The 14,837-nt window shown below is 55.9% G+C and overlaps 1 protein-coding gene across 2 annotated transcripts in view; it reads left to right on the top strand.

Moving 5' to 3' along the window:
- LOC144770342 (histo-blood group ABO system transferase-like) overlaps positions 1-14,837 on the top strand; it is a 652,215-nt gene that overhangs the window by 134,384 nt on the left and 502,994 nt on the right. The window lies entirely within an intron of this gene.

Raw genomic sequence — 14,837 nt, 5'->3', positions numbered from 1 at the left:
CTCTGCACTCGCTACTCTGCACTCGCTACTCTGCACTCGCTACTCTGCACTCACTACTCTGCACTCACTACTCTGCACTCACTACTCTGCACTCTGCACTCACTACTCTGCACTCACTACTCTGCACTCTGCACTCACTACTCTGCACTCTTCACTCACTACTCTGCACGCTGCACTCACTACTCTGCACTCTGCACTCACTACTCTGCACTCAATACTCTGCATTCAATACTCTGCACTCAGTACTCTGCACTCACTACTCTGCACTCACTACTCTGCTCTCACTACTCTGCACTCACTACTCTACACTCTGCACTCACTACTCTGCACTCACTACTTTGCACTCACTACTCTGCACTCACTTCTCTGCACTCGCTTCTCTGCACTCACTACTCTGCACTCACTACTCTGCACCCACTACTTTGCACTCACTACTCTGCACTCGCTACTCTGCACTCGCTACTCTGCACTCACTACTCTGCACTCACTACTCTGCACTCACTACTCTGCACTCACTACTCTGCACTCTGCACTCACTACTCTGCACTCACTACTCTGCACTCACTACTCTGCACTCACTACTCTGCACTCTGCACTCACTACTCTGCACTCACTACTCTGCACTCACTACTCTGCATTCACTACTCTGCACTCACTACTCTGCACTCACTACTCTGCACTCACTACTCTGCACTCTGCACCCACTACTCTGCAATCACTACTCTGCACTCTGCACTGACAACTCTGCACTCACTACTCTGCACTCTGCACCCACTACTCTGCACTCACTACTCTGCACTCTGCACCCACTACTCTGCACCCACTACTCTGCACTCACTACTCTGCACTCTGCACTCACTACTCTGCACTCACTACTCTGCACTCTGCACTCACTACTCTGCACTCTGCACTCACTACTCTGCACTCTGCACTCACTACTCTGCACTCTGCACTCACTACTCTGCACTCTGTACTCACTACTCAGCACTCACTACTCTGCATTCACTACTCTGCACTCACTACTCTGCACTCACTACTCTGCACTCTGCACTCACTACTCTGCACTCACTACTCTGCACTCACTACTCTGCACTCACTACTCTGCACTCTGCACTCACTACTCTGCACTCTGCACTCACTACTCTGCACTCTGCACTCTGCACTCACTACTCTGCACTCTGCACTCACTACTCTGCACTCACTACTCTGCACTCACTACTCTGCACTCACTACTCTGCACTCTGCACTCTGCACTCTGCACTCATAACTCTGCACTATGCACTCATAACTCTGCACTCTGCACTCACTACTCTGCACTCACTACCCTGCGCATTCACTACTCTGCGCACTCACTACTCTGCGCACTCACTACTCTGTGCACTCACTACTCTGCACTCACTACTCAACACTCACTACTCTGCACTCACTACTCTGCGCACTCACTACCCTGCGCACTCACTACTCTGCACACTCACTACTCTGCACACTCACTACTCTGCACACTCAATACTCTGCACACTCCCTACTCTGCACACTCACTACTCTGCACTTACTACTCTGCACTCACTACTCTGCACTCACTACTCTGCACTCACTACTCTGCACTCACTACTCTGCACTCTGCACTCACTACTCTGCACTCTGCACTCACTACTCTGCACTCTGCACTCACTACTCTGCACTCTGCACTCATAACTCTGCACTCTGCACTCACTACTCTGCACTCTGCACTCACTACTCTGCACTCACTACTCTGCACTCTGCACTCACTACTCTGCACTGAATACTCTGCACTCAATACTCTGCACTCAGTACTCTGCACTCACTACTCTGCACTCACTACTCTGCTCTCACTACTCTGCACTCACTACTCTGCACTCTGCACTCACTACTCTGCACTCTGCACTCACTACTCTGCACTCACTACTCTGCACTCACTACTCTGCACTCACTACTCTGCACTCACTACTCTGCACTCTGCGCTCACTACTCTGCACTCTGCGCTCACTACTCTGCACTCTGCACTCACTACTCTGCACTCTGCACTCACTACTCTGCACTCACTACTTTGCACTCACTACTCTGCACTCACTTCTCTGCACTCACTTCTCTGCACTCACTACTCTGCACTCACTACTCTGCACTCAATACTCTGCACTCACTACTCTGCACTCACTAATCTGCACTCTGCGCTCACTACTCTGCACTCTGCATTCACTACTCTGCACTCTGCACTCTGCACTCACTACTCTGCACTCTGCACTCACTACTCTGCACTCACTACTCTGCACTCACTACTCTGCACTCACTACTCTGCACTCACAACTCTGCACTCACAACTCTGCACTCACAACTCTGCACTCACAACTCTGCACTCTGCACTCATAACTCTGCACTATGCACTCATAACTCTGCACTCTGCACTCATAACTCTGCACTCTGCACTCTGCACTCTGCACTCATAACTCTTCACTCTGCACTCATAACTCTGCACTCTGCACTCATAACTCTGCACTCATAACTCTGCACTCTGCACTCATAACTCTGCACTCACTACTCTGCACACTCACTACTCTGCACAGTCACTACTCTGCACACTCACCACTCTGCACTCACTACTCTGCACTCACTACTCCGCACTCACTACTCTGCACTCGCTACTCTGCACTCGCTACTCTGCACTCGCTACTCTGCACTCACTACTCTGCACTCACTACTCTGCACTCACTACTCTGCACTCTGCACTCACTACTCTACACTCACTACTCTGCACTCTGCACTCACTACTCTGCACTCTTCACTCACTACTCTGCACGCTGCACTCACTACTCTGCACTCTGCACTCACTACTCTGCACTCAATACTCTGCATTCAATACTCTGCACTCAGTACTCTGCACTCACTACTCTGCACTCACTACTCTGCTCTCACTACTCTGCACTCACTACTCTACACTCTGCACTCACTACTCTGCACTCACTACTTTGCACTCACTACTCTGCACTCACTTCTCTGCACTCGCTTCTCTGCACTCACTACTCTGCACTCACTACTCTGCACTCACTACTTTGCACTCACTACTCTGCACTCGCTACTCTGCACTCGCTACTCTGCACTCACTACTCTGCACTCACTACTCTGCACTCACTACTCTGCACTCACTACTCTGCACTCTGCACTCACTACTCTGCACTCACTACTCTGCACTCACTACTCTGCACTCACTACTCTGCACTCTGCACTCACTACTCTGCACTCACTACTCTGCACTCACTACTCTGCATTCACTACTCTGCACTCACTACTCTGCACTCACTACTCTGCACTCACTACTCTGCACTCTGCACCCACTACTCTGCAATCACTACTCTGCACTCTGCACCCACTACTCTGCAATCACTACTCTGCACTCTGCACTGACAACTCTGCACTCACTACTCTGCACTCTGCACCCACTACTCTGCACTCACTACTCTGCACTCTGCACCCACTACTCTGCACCCACTACTCTGCACTCACTACTCTGCACTCTGCACTCACTACTCTGCACTCACTACTCTGCACTCACTACTCTGCATTCACTACTCTGCACTCACTACTCTGCACTCACTACTCTGCACTCTGCACTCACTACTCTGCACTCTGCACTCACTACTCTGCACTCTGCACTCACTACTCTGCACTCTGCACTCACTACTCTGCACTCTGTACTCACTACTCAGCACTCACTACTCTGCATTCACTACTCTGCACTCACTACTCTGCACTCACTACTCTGCACTCTGCACTCACTACTCTGCACTCACTACTCTGCACTCACTACTCTGCACTCACTACTCTGCACTCTGCACTCACTACTCTGCACTCTGCACTCACTACTCTGCACTCTGCACTCTGCACTCACTACTCTGCACTCTGCACTCACTACTCTGCACTCACTACTCTGCACTCACTACTCTGCACTCACTACTCTGCACTCTGCACTCTGCACTCTGCACTCATAACTCTGCACTATGCACTCATAACTCTGCACTCTGCACTCACTACTCTGCACTCACTACTCTGCGCATTCACTACTCTGCGCACTCACTACTCTGCGCACTCACTACTCTGTGCACTCACTACTCTGCACTCACTACTCAACACTCACTACTCTGCACTCACTACTCTGCGCACTCACTACCCTGCGCACTCACTACTCTGCACACTCACTACTCTGCACACTCACTACTCTGCACACTCACTACTCTGCACACTCCCTACTCTGCACACTCACTACTCTGCACTTACTACTCTGCACTCACTACTCTGCACTCACTACTCTGCACTCACTACTCTGCACTCAATACTCTGCACTCTGCACTCACTACTCTGCACTCTGCACTCACTACTCTGCATTTTGCACTCACTACTCTGCACTCTGCACTCATAACTCTGCACTCACTACTCTGCACTCTGCACTCACTACTCTGCACTCACTACTCTGCACTCTGCACTCACTACTCTGCACTCAATACTCTGCACTCAATACTCTGCACTCAGTACTCTGCACTCACTACTCTGCACTCACTACTCTGCTCTCACTACTCTGCGCTCACTACTCTGCACTCTGCGCTCACTACTGTTGGACAGGCCGCATGTTCGAGCTGTCCCCCCTCCCCGCAATGGGACCAGGACCCTGGCTCTCCCTGCATCCCCAGCCAGAGTCCACAAACGACCACCCGAAGTACCCTGCAATCCCTCCACTACAAGACACCAGCTCCGGACCCAGCTGGCCCGGGTCACCATCTACCCCACGACATCGACCCGGCCGCCATCTTGGGGCACTGCAGCACGAGGCCGCGTGGCCTCAACTCGACCCTAACCCCGGGCCCGGCCAGCCCCGACATCGAGGCCCCACCATCCTCCCAGGAGGCAGAGTGACCACTTGGCGAGTCAATGGGAGAAGGAATCGTCAACGGCTCTCCCCCGCCAGGTGTCGATCACCCCAGGCCGCCTGGGCGCTGGCTCCACCCCCCTGCTGGGTGTCTGGACTCCCTCATCCCGGACCTCCCGGCCCCCAGGCGCGAGGGTCCGGACATCAAAGGGGACCAGACCTATAACTGGGGCAGGACCAGACCAGGAAGACAGTTGTATCCTGGAGTCGAGAGACCCGAGAAGAACTCATCCGTGACTTGGCCTGCTGGCGCTGCCGCGGCCCTCTGCCTCGTGAAACCATCGTCTTGGCCTGCTGGCGCTGCCGCGGCCCTCTGCCTCGTGAAACCATCGTCTTGGCCTGCTGGCGCTGCCGCGGCCCTCTGCCTCGTGAAACCATCGTCTTGGCCTGCTGGCGCTGCCGCGGCCCTCTGCCTCGTGAAACCATCGTCTTGGCCTGCTGGCGCTGCCGCGGCCCTCTGCCTCGTGAAACCATCGTCTTGGCCTGCTGGCGCTGCCGCGGCCCTCTGCCTCGTGAAACCATCGTCTTGGCCTGCTGGCGCTGCCGCGGCCCTCTGCTTTATGAGACTATCACCTTGGCCTGCTGGCGCTGCCGCGGCCCGATCCACAGACACTCCAGCTCGAGGATTGTGAGCTCGCCTCTTACCACCACCGGTACCGACCCGGTACCAAGACTGTCCCGCTACCCCCTTTCCCTACAGAGACTAGAAGTGAGAGGACCCCCGGGTCCAAGATATCCTGTATCGCTGATATCCTTGCCTTAAGAACCTTATATAAAGCCTTGAACTCGACTTGGTGTGGTGCCTGTTTGTGGGGAGGGAGGTAACTTGTCTGTACGATCGCCGGAGACGGTCCCCCTCGGGGATCTCTCCCTCGGTATCCGGCCGACCCTCAGGGTCCCCGTCTAACATTGGTGGCCAGCGACGGGATCCGAACCTACGCATAATCGTACAGAAAGTCACTCGCCCCACCACACACAACAACCATGTCAATAGAGAGCGGAACAACGGAAAAATTTCAGATGGAAAAATTGGAAGACTACAACCACCGGGAACTGAAGCAATATTGCATAGAACTTGGACTTCCAACCACAGGTCTTAGCACAAAGGAAGACTTCAAACGAGCCCTAGAAGCTTGGGCGGAAACGGGTACGGCCGTACCCCGAACACAAACAACCGAGACGAGCCCCGCACCAACTAAAGAAAGAGCGGATCTCTCCCTGGAAGAGATCCGAGAAAGAGAAAAAACCAGACTCCACGAATTAGAACTTGCCCGACTTCGCTTGGATGGGGAACTCAAGCTGGCAGAACAAAAAATAACCCTCAAACACTTACGGCTCAGGGAAGAGCGGGAAGACAAGCAAAGACAGAGGGAGCTAGAGGAAAAGAGACTAGAGTACGAACATGAGCGCAATCTCAAAGCACTGGAGATCCAGAAACAGAATAAAGACCTCGGGCTCCCCGAACGACCGACCCCGTCTGCCTCGACCGAACCCAAGGTTCACATCCCCAAAGATGTCATCCGGGAATACCACAAGAACGATGATATCCAGCAGTGGTTTAAAGCCTATGAGGTGGCAATGACCTCCCACCGGATTCCCCGAAGCGATTGGGGAGCCGGATTATGGGGGAGGTTTGTCAACGAAGGGCGGGACGCCCTGCTGCAACTCCCGGACCAACTGATGACCTCCTACGACCACATGAAGGCCGCCCTCCTCACTCGATACGGGCTCACACCTGAGATGTACCGCCAACGGTTCCGCGACTGCAAACGGATTCCGGGTACAACTTGGGTGGAGTACGTGAACTTTTTTAGCCGAGCCTTCGAGGGGTGGATCAAGGGCAACAAAGTAACCACCTACGAACAACTCTTTGACCTTATCGTATGGGAACACCTGTCGAACAACTGCTTCGTGGAGCTCCGGCAACACCTCCTGGACAGCAAGCTAACCGACCCTCGACAACTCGCCGCCGAAGCCGACCGGTGGGAAAGCACCCGAGTTGGCCGGAGCGCACCCAGCGAAGTATCCAGATCGTATCGCCCCCGAGGGGGAGGAGGAAGTCAGGGTCGGGGGAGAGACCCCGGCCCCTCGTCACCCCCCAGAAACCCCTCGACCCCGGTTGGCCGGGGAAGCCCTGCCGTCCGGGCCGGTTTCCGGGCCAACATTACGTGCCACAGGTGCCAGCGACCCGGCCACTACGCCAGTGATCCCAACTGCCCAAAGAATCCGAACACTACTCCCCGCCAAGTTGCAGCGGCGGCCCTAGGGGAAGAAATAATCCCGGAAGACCAAGAGGAGTACGAGACCGATCCCTCTGAATGGGCACCCGCCGCCATGGCACTGGTCTGCTTAGGGGAGAGAGACATGATTCCGCGGGCCCCCCTTCCCGCCAACACACAGAAGTACGGTCAATGGGTCAACATCAATGGCCGCCGGGCGGAAGCCCTCCGCGACACCGGGGCCAGTGTAACGGCGGTCCGACGCCACCTCGTCACTCCAGACCAAATCTTGCCGAACATTCTTTGCCCTGTTCGATCAGCCGACAACTCCGAAAGCCTATGCCACATGGCCTACGTCCCCTTCGAGTGGGGAGGAGTAACAGGGATGTTAAAAGTAACTGTCCGCGATGATGCCCCCGTGGACTGCCTCCTAGGAAACTACCTTGAAAGCTCTCCCTGGGCAGCTGTCGAACGGAGGGAGCACCTGGGGATGCTTGGCCTCCCCGAATGGGTCTGCGTCACGACCCGGTCCATGACCGCCCGCGCGGTCCCCAGCCCAGAAGAGCCCGAGTGGCCAGAACCTCCTCCCGCGCTCATCCCAGAGGAGGCCGCCCCAGAAGCCATTCCCTTGACCCAAACCGAAGAAGGACCCGACCAGCTTCGGGACGTCCCTGACCTGGCACAATGGCGGCAGGAGGGAGGCCCCACGCAGGAACAATTCCGGGCCGAGCAAAAAACCTGTCCTTCTCTCGAAGGACTCCGGCAGCAAGCCCTGGCCCAGAGCACCGGGGATACCTCGGGGGCCCACTGGATCTACTGGGACCAAGACCTGCTCTACAGCGAGCAGAAAATTGCAGAACTAGGGGCCAGTCGGGTGCTGGTGGTGCCCCTTCGCTTCCGAGACTTTCTCCTGAACTTAGCCCACGATGTCCCCCTTGCCGGACACCTGGGGCAGGATAAAACCTACGACCGCCTGGTGACCCATTTTTTCTGGCCCCACATGCGGAAGGATGTCACCAACCACTGCAAGGCCTGCCCCACCTGCCAGGCCAGCGGAAAAAGTGGCCGAAAAATCAAAGCACCATTACAACCCTTTCCTGTCGTCACCACCCCGTTTGAACGAGTGGGAATAGACATTGTGGGGCCCCTCGACCCTCGAACAGCCCAAGGACACCGGTTCATCCTGGTCCTTGTAGACCACGCCACCCGCTATCCCGAGGCCATCCCTCTTCGGACTGTGACGGCCCCCGTGGTGGGCCGGGCCCTGATGGGGATCTTCTCCCGGGTGGGGTTCCCCCGGGAGGTCGTCAGTGACAGGGGCACGAACTTTATCTCCAGATATATGAAGTCCCTCTGGCAGCAATGCGGGGTCACCTACAAATTCACGACCCCCTATCACCCGCAAGGAAACGGACTGGTCGAGAGATTCAACCGCACCCTCAAGGGGATGATTATGGGTCTAGAAGAACCCCTTCGACGCCAGTGGGACGTACTGCTGCCATGCCTCCTGTTTGCCTATCGGGAGGTCCCGCAGAAGTCCCTCGGCTTCAGCCCCTTTGAACTACTGTACGGACACCCCGTCCGGGGCCCCCTCAGCCTAGTCAAGGAAGGTTGGGAGCAGCCTCCCCAGAAAACTCCCCCGGACATCTACCGGTATCTCCTGGCTCTCCGCAACCAGACCCGGCGGTTCCGAGACACCGCCAAAGCCAACCTCGAGGCCAGTCAGGAGGACATGAAGAGGTGGTACGATCAGCACACGTCCTCCATTGAGTTCGAACCTGGACAACAGGTCTGGGTGATGTCCCCGGTTGAGCCCTGTGCCCTCCAAGACAGATGGTCCGGGCCCTTCAAGGTAATCGAACGCAAGGGGCCCGTCACCTATTTAATCGACATGGAGACTGCCCGGAACCCCCTACGGGTCCTCCATGCCAACAGGCTCAAACCCCATTTTGTGCGATCCGAACTCAGCCTCCTGATGGCTACCGATACTGGGACAGAAGAAGACTCCGAACCCCTTCCGGACTTACTGAGGGCCCTCGAGCAGGATGGCTCAGTGGAAGGGGTCCAGCTCTCCGAGGCCCTGTCCCCGGAGCAACGCCAAGACTGCCAAACGCTCCTGAGGCAGTTCGCCTCCCTGTTCTCCCTCACCCCCGGAGTCACCCCCTGGTGCCTCCACGATGTGGACACCGGGGACAGCCCTCCTATTCGACACCGAGCATACCGCGTACCAGACCGGGTACGAGCCTGCATCCAGACCGAGGTGTCCAAGATGCTGACCCTAGGAGTGATCGAACCCTCAGACAGTCCCTGGGCGAGCCCAGTCGTCCTGGTTCCCAAGGCAGCTGCCCCGGGCGTTGCCCCTGAGCTCCGGTTCTGCGTGGACTATCGAGGGCTGAATGCAGTTACCCGGACCGACGCTCATCCCATCCCCCGGGCAGACGAGCTAATTGACCGGATGGGGGCCGCCCGCTACCTGAGCATCTTCGACCTAACAGCGGGCTACTGGCAGATCGGCCTCACCCCTAGGGCCCAAGAACGATCCGCCTTCTCTACCCCAGACGGGCACTACCAATTTAAAGTCATGCCCTTCGGCATGAAAAACGCCCCGGCAACGTTCCAACGGCTGGTAAACCAGGTACTGGCGGGCCTGGAAGACTTCAGCGCCGCCTACCTGGACGACATTGCGGTGTACAGCCACCAGTGGACCGACCACCTCCGCCACCTGCGGGAGGTTCTACACGCCCTCCAGCAAGCCGGGCTCACCATCAAGGCCAGCAAGTGCCAGGTTGGCCAAGGGTCCGTGACCTACCTGGGACACCAAGTGGGAAGCGGGCTGGTGGCCCCTCTCCAACTCAAGATTGCTGCCATCCAGGCCTGGCAACCCCCTACGAGCCAAACGGAGGTCCGGGCCTTCCTGGGGCTCACCGGATACTACCGGCGGTTCGTGAAGGACTATGGCAGCATCGTGGGGCCCCTCACAGAGCTCACCTCCAAAAAGAGCCCCAAAACCGTCAACTGGACCCCGGACTGCCAATCAGCCTTCGAGAAGCTAAAGACCGCCATGTGCACGGCCCCCGTGCTCCAGGCTCCCAACTACAGCCGGGAATTCATTGTGCAGACGGACGCCTCCGATCATGGTGTGGGGGCCGTCCTCTCCCAACTCAACGCCGAAGGGGTCGACCATCCGGTGGTCTTCATCAGCAGACGCCTCTTGCCCCGAGAACAGCGCTGGAGCACCATTGAGAGGGAGGCCTTCGCCGTAGTCTGGGCACTCAAGAAGCTCCGGCCATAACCTCTTCGGCACCCACTTCCGGGTGCAAACAGACCACCGACCCCTGCAATGGCTGATGCAAATGCGGGGGGAGAACCCGAAGCTGTTGCGCTGGTCCATCTCCCTGCAGGGGATGGACTTCACGGTGGAACATCGTCCAGGCCAGGACCACGCCAACGCCGACGGCCTGTCACGCTTTTTCCGCCTCAGCGAGGAGAGTCCCCAGGAAGATGGCTGACTCTCCCCGCCTTCAGCTGGGGGGGACGCATGTTGGACAGGCCGCATGTTCGAGCTGTCCCCCCTCCCCGCAATGGGACCAGGACCCTGGCTCTCCCTGCATCCCCAGCCAGAGTCCACAAACGACCACCCGAAGTACCCTGCAATCCCTCCACTACAAGACACCAGCTCCGGACCCAGCTGGCCCGGGTCACCATCTACCCCACGACATCGACCCGGCCGCCATCTTGGGGCACTGCAGCACGAGGCCGCGTGGCCTCAACTCGACCCTAACCCCGGGCCCGGCCAGCCCCGACATCGAGGCCCCACCATCCTCCCAGGAGGCAGAGTGACCACTTGGCGAGTCAATGGGAGAAGGAATCGTCAACGGCTCTCCCCCGCCAGGTGTCGATCACCCCAGGCCGCCTGGGCGCTGGCTCCACCCCCCTGCTGGGTGTCTGGACTCCCTCATCCCGGACCTCCCGGCCCCCAGGCGCGAGGGTCCGGACATCAAAGGGGACCAGACCTATAACTGGGGCAGGACCAGACCAGGAAGACAGTTGTATCCTGGAGTCGAGAGACCCGAGAAGAACTCATCCGTGACTTGGCCTGCTGGCGCTGCCGCGGCCCTCTGCCTCGTGAAACCATCGTCTTGGCCTGCTGGCGCTGCCGCGGCCCTCTGCCTCGTGAAACCATCGTCTTGGCCTGCTGGCGCTGCCGCGGCCCTCTGCCTCGTGAAACCATCGTCTTGGCCTGCTGGCGCTGCCGCGGCCCTCTGCCTCGTGAAACCATCGTCTTGGCCTGCTGGCGCTGCCGCGGCCCTCTGCCTCGTGAAACCATCGTCTTGGCCTGCTGGCGCTGCCGCGGCCCTCTGCTTTATGAGACTATCACCTTGGCCTGCTGGCGCTGCCGCGGCCCGATCCACAGACACTCCAGCTCGAGGATTGTGAGCTCGCCTCTTACCACCACCGGTACCGACCCGGTACCAAGACTGTCCCGCTACCCCCTTTCCCTACAGAGACTAGAAGTGAGAGGACCCCCGGGTCCAAGATATCCTGTATCGCTGATATCCTTGCCTTAAGAACCTTATATAAAGCCTTGAACTCGACTTGGTGTGGTGCCTGTTTGTGGGGAGGGAGGTAACTTGTCTGTACGATCGCCGGAGACGGTCCCCCTCGGGGATCTCTCCCTCGGTATCCGGCCGACCCTCAGGGTCCCCGTCTAACAACTACTCTGCACTCTGCACTCACTACTCTGCACTCTGCACTCACTACTCTGCACTCACTACTTTGCACTCACTACTCTGCACTCACTTCTCTGCACTCACTTCTCTGCACTCACTACTCTGCACTCACTACTCTGCACTCAATACTCTGCACTCACTACTCTGCACTCACTACTCTGCACTCTGCGCTCACTACTCTGCACTCTGCACTCACTACTCTGCACTCTGCACTCTGCACTCACTACTCTGCACTCTGCACTCACTACTCTGCACTCACTACTCTGCACTCACTACTCTGCACTCACTACTCTGCACTCACAACTCTGCACTCACAACTCTGCACTCACAACTCTGCACTCACAACTCTGCACTCTGCACTCATAACTCTGCACTATGCACTCATAACTCTGCACTCTGCACTCATAACTCTGCACTCTGCACTCTGCACTCTGCACTCATAACTCTTCACTCTGCACTCATAACTCTGCACTCTGCACTCATAACTCTGCACTCATAACTCTGCACTCAAAACTCAAAACTCTGCACTCACTACTCTACACACTCACTACTCTGCACAGTCACTACTCTGCACACTCACCACTCTGCACTCACTACTCTGCACTCACTACTCCGCACTCACTACTCTGCACTCGCTACTCTGCACTCGCTACTCTGCACTCGCTACTCTGCACTCGCTACTCTGCACTCACTACTCTGCACTCACTACTCTGCACTCACTACTCTGCACTCTGCACTCACTACTCTGCACTCTGCACTCACTACTCTGCACTCTTCACTCACTACTCTGCACGCTGCACTCACTACTCTGCACTCTGCACTCACTACTCTGCACTCAATACTCTGCATTCAATACTCTGCACTCAGTACTCTGCACTCACTACTCTGCACTCACTACTCTGCTCTCACTACTCTGCACTCACTACTCTACACTCTGCACTCACTACTCTGCACTCACTACTTTGCACTCACTACTCTGCACTCACTTCTCTGCACTCGCTTCTCTGCACTCACTACTCTGCACTCACTACTCTGCACTCACTACTTTGCACTCACTACTCTGCACTCGCTACTCTGCACTCGCTACTCTGCACTCACTACTCTGCACTCACTACTCTGCACTCACTACTCTGCACTCACTACTCTGCACTCTGCACTCACTACTCTGCACTCACTACTCTGCACTCACTACTCTGCACTCTGCACTCACTACTCTGCACTCACTACTCTGCACTCACTACTCTGCATTCACTACTCTGCACTCACTACTCTGCACTCACTACTCTGCACTCTGCACCCACTACTCTGCAATCACTACTCTGCACTCTGCACTGACAACTTTGCACTCACTACTCTGCACTCTGCACCCACTACTCTGCACTCACTACTCTGCACTCTGCACCCACTACTCTGCACCCACTACTCTGCACTCACTACTCTGCACTCTGCACTCACTACTCTGCACTCACTACTCTGCACTCACTACTCTGCATTCACTACTCTGCACTCACTACTCTGCACTCACTACTCTGCACTCTGCACTCACTACTCTGCACTCTGCACTCACTACTCTGCACTCTGCACTCACTACTCTGCACTCTGCACTCACTACTCTGCACTCTGTACTCACTACTCAGCACTCACTACTCTGCATTCACTACTCTGCACTCACTACTCTGCACTCACTACTCTGCACTCTGCACTCACTACTCTGCACTCACTACTCTGCACTCTGCACTCACTACTCTGCACTCTGCACTCACTACTCTGCACTCTGCACTCTGCACTCACTACTCTGCACTCTGCACTCACTACTCTGCACTCACTACTCTGCACTCACTACTCTGCACTCACTACTCTGCACTCTGCACTCTGCACTCTGCACTCATAACTCTGCACTATGCACTCATAACTCTGCACTCTGCACTCACTACTCTGCACTCACTACTCTGCGCATTCACTACTCTGCGCACTCACTACTCTGCGCACTCACTACTCTGTGCACTCACTACTCTGCACTCACTACTCAACACTCACTACTCTGCACTCACTACTCTGCGCACTCACTACCCTGCGCACTCACTACTCTGCACACTCACTACTCTGCACACTCACTACTCTGCACACTCAATACTCTGCACACTCCCTACTCTGCACACTCACTACTCTGCACTTACTACTCTGCACTCACTACTCTGCACTCACTACTCTGCACTCACTACTCTGCACTCACTACTCTGCACTCTGCACTCACTACTCTGCACTCTGCACTCACTACTCTGCACTCTGCACTCACTACTCTGCACTCTGCACTCATAACTCTGCACTCTGCACTCACTACTCTGCACTCTGCACTCACTACTCTGCACTCACTACTCTGCACTCTGCACTCACTACTCTGCACTGAATACTCTGCACTCAATACTCTGCACTCAGTACTCTGCACTCACTACTCTGCACTCACTACTCTGCTCTCACTACTCTGCACTCTGCACTCACTACTCTGCACTCACTACTCTGCACTCACTACTCTGCACTCACTACTCTGCACTCACTACTCTGCACTCTGCGCTCACTACTCTGCACTCTGCGCTCACTACTCTGCACTCTGCACTCACTACTCTGCACTCTGCACTCACTACTCTGCACTCACTACTTTGCACTCACTACTCTGCACTCTGCACTCACTACTCTGCACTGAATACTCTGCACTCAATACTCTGCACTCAGTACTCTGCACTCACTACTCTGCACTCACTACTCTGCACTCACTACTCTGCACTCTGCACTCACTACTCTGCACTCACTACTCTGCACTCACTACTCTGCACTCACTACTCTGCACTCTGCGCTCACTACTCTGCACTCTGCGCTCACTACTCTGCACTCTGCACTCACTACTCTGCACTCTGCACTCACTACTCTGCACTCACTACTTTGCACTCACTACTC

Source organism: Lissotriton helveticus, chromosome 7 (assembly GCF_964261635.1).
Source record: "Lissotriton helveticus chromosome 7, aLisHel1.1, whole genome shotgun sequence".
Classification (NCBI taxonomy): domain Eukaryota; kingdom Metazoa; phylum Chordata; class Amphibia; order Caudata; family Salamandridae; genus Lissotriton; species Lissotriton helveticus.
This window is presented reverse-complemented; position numbering and strand designations above follow the sequence as displayed.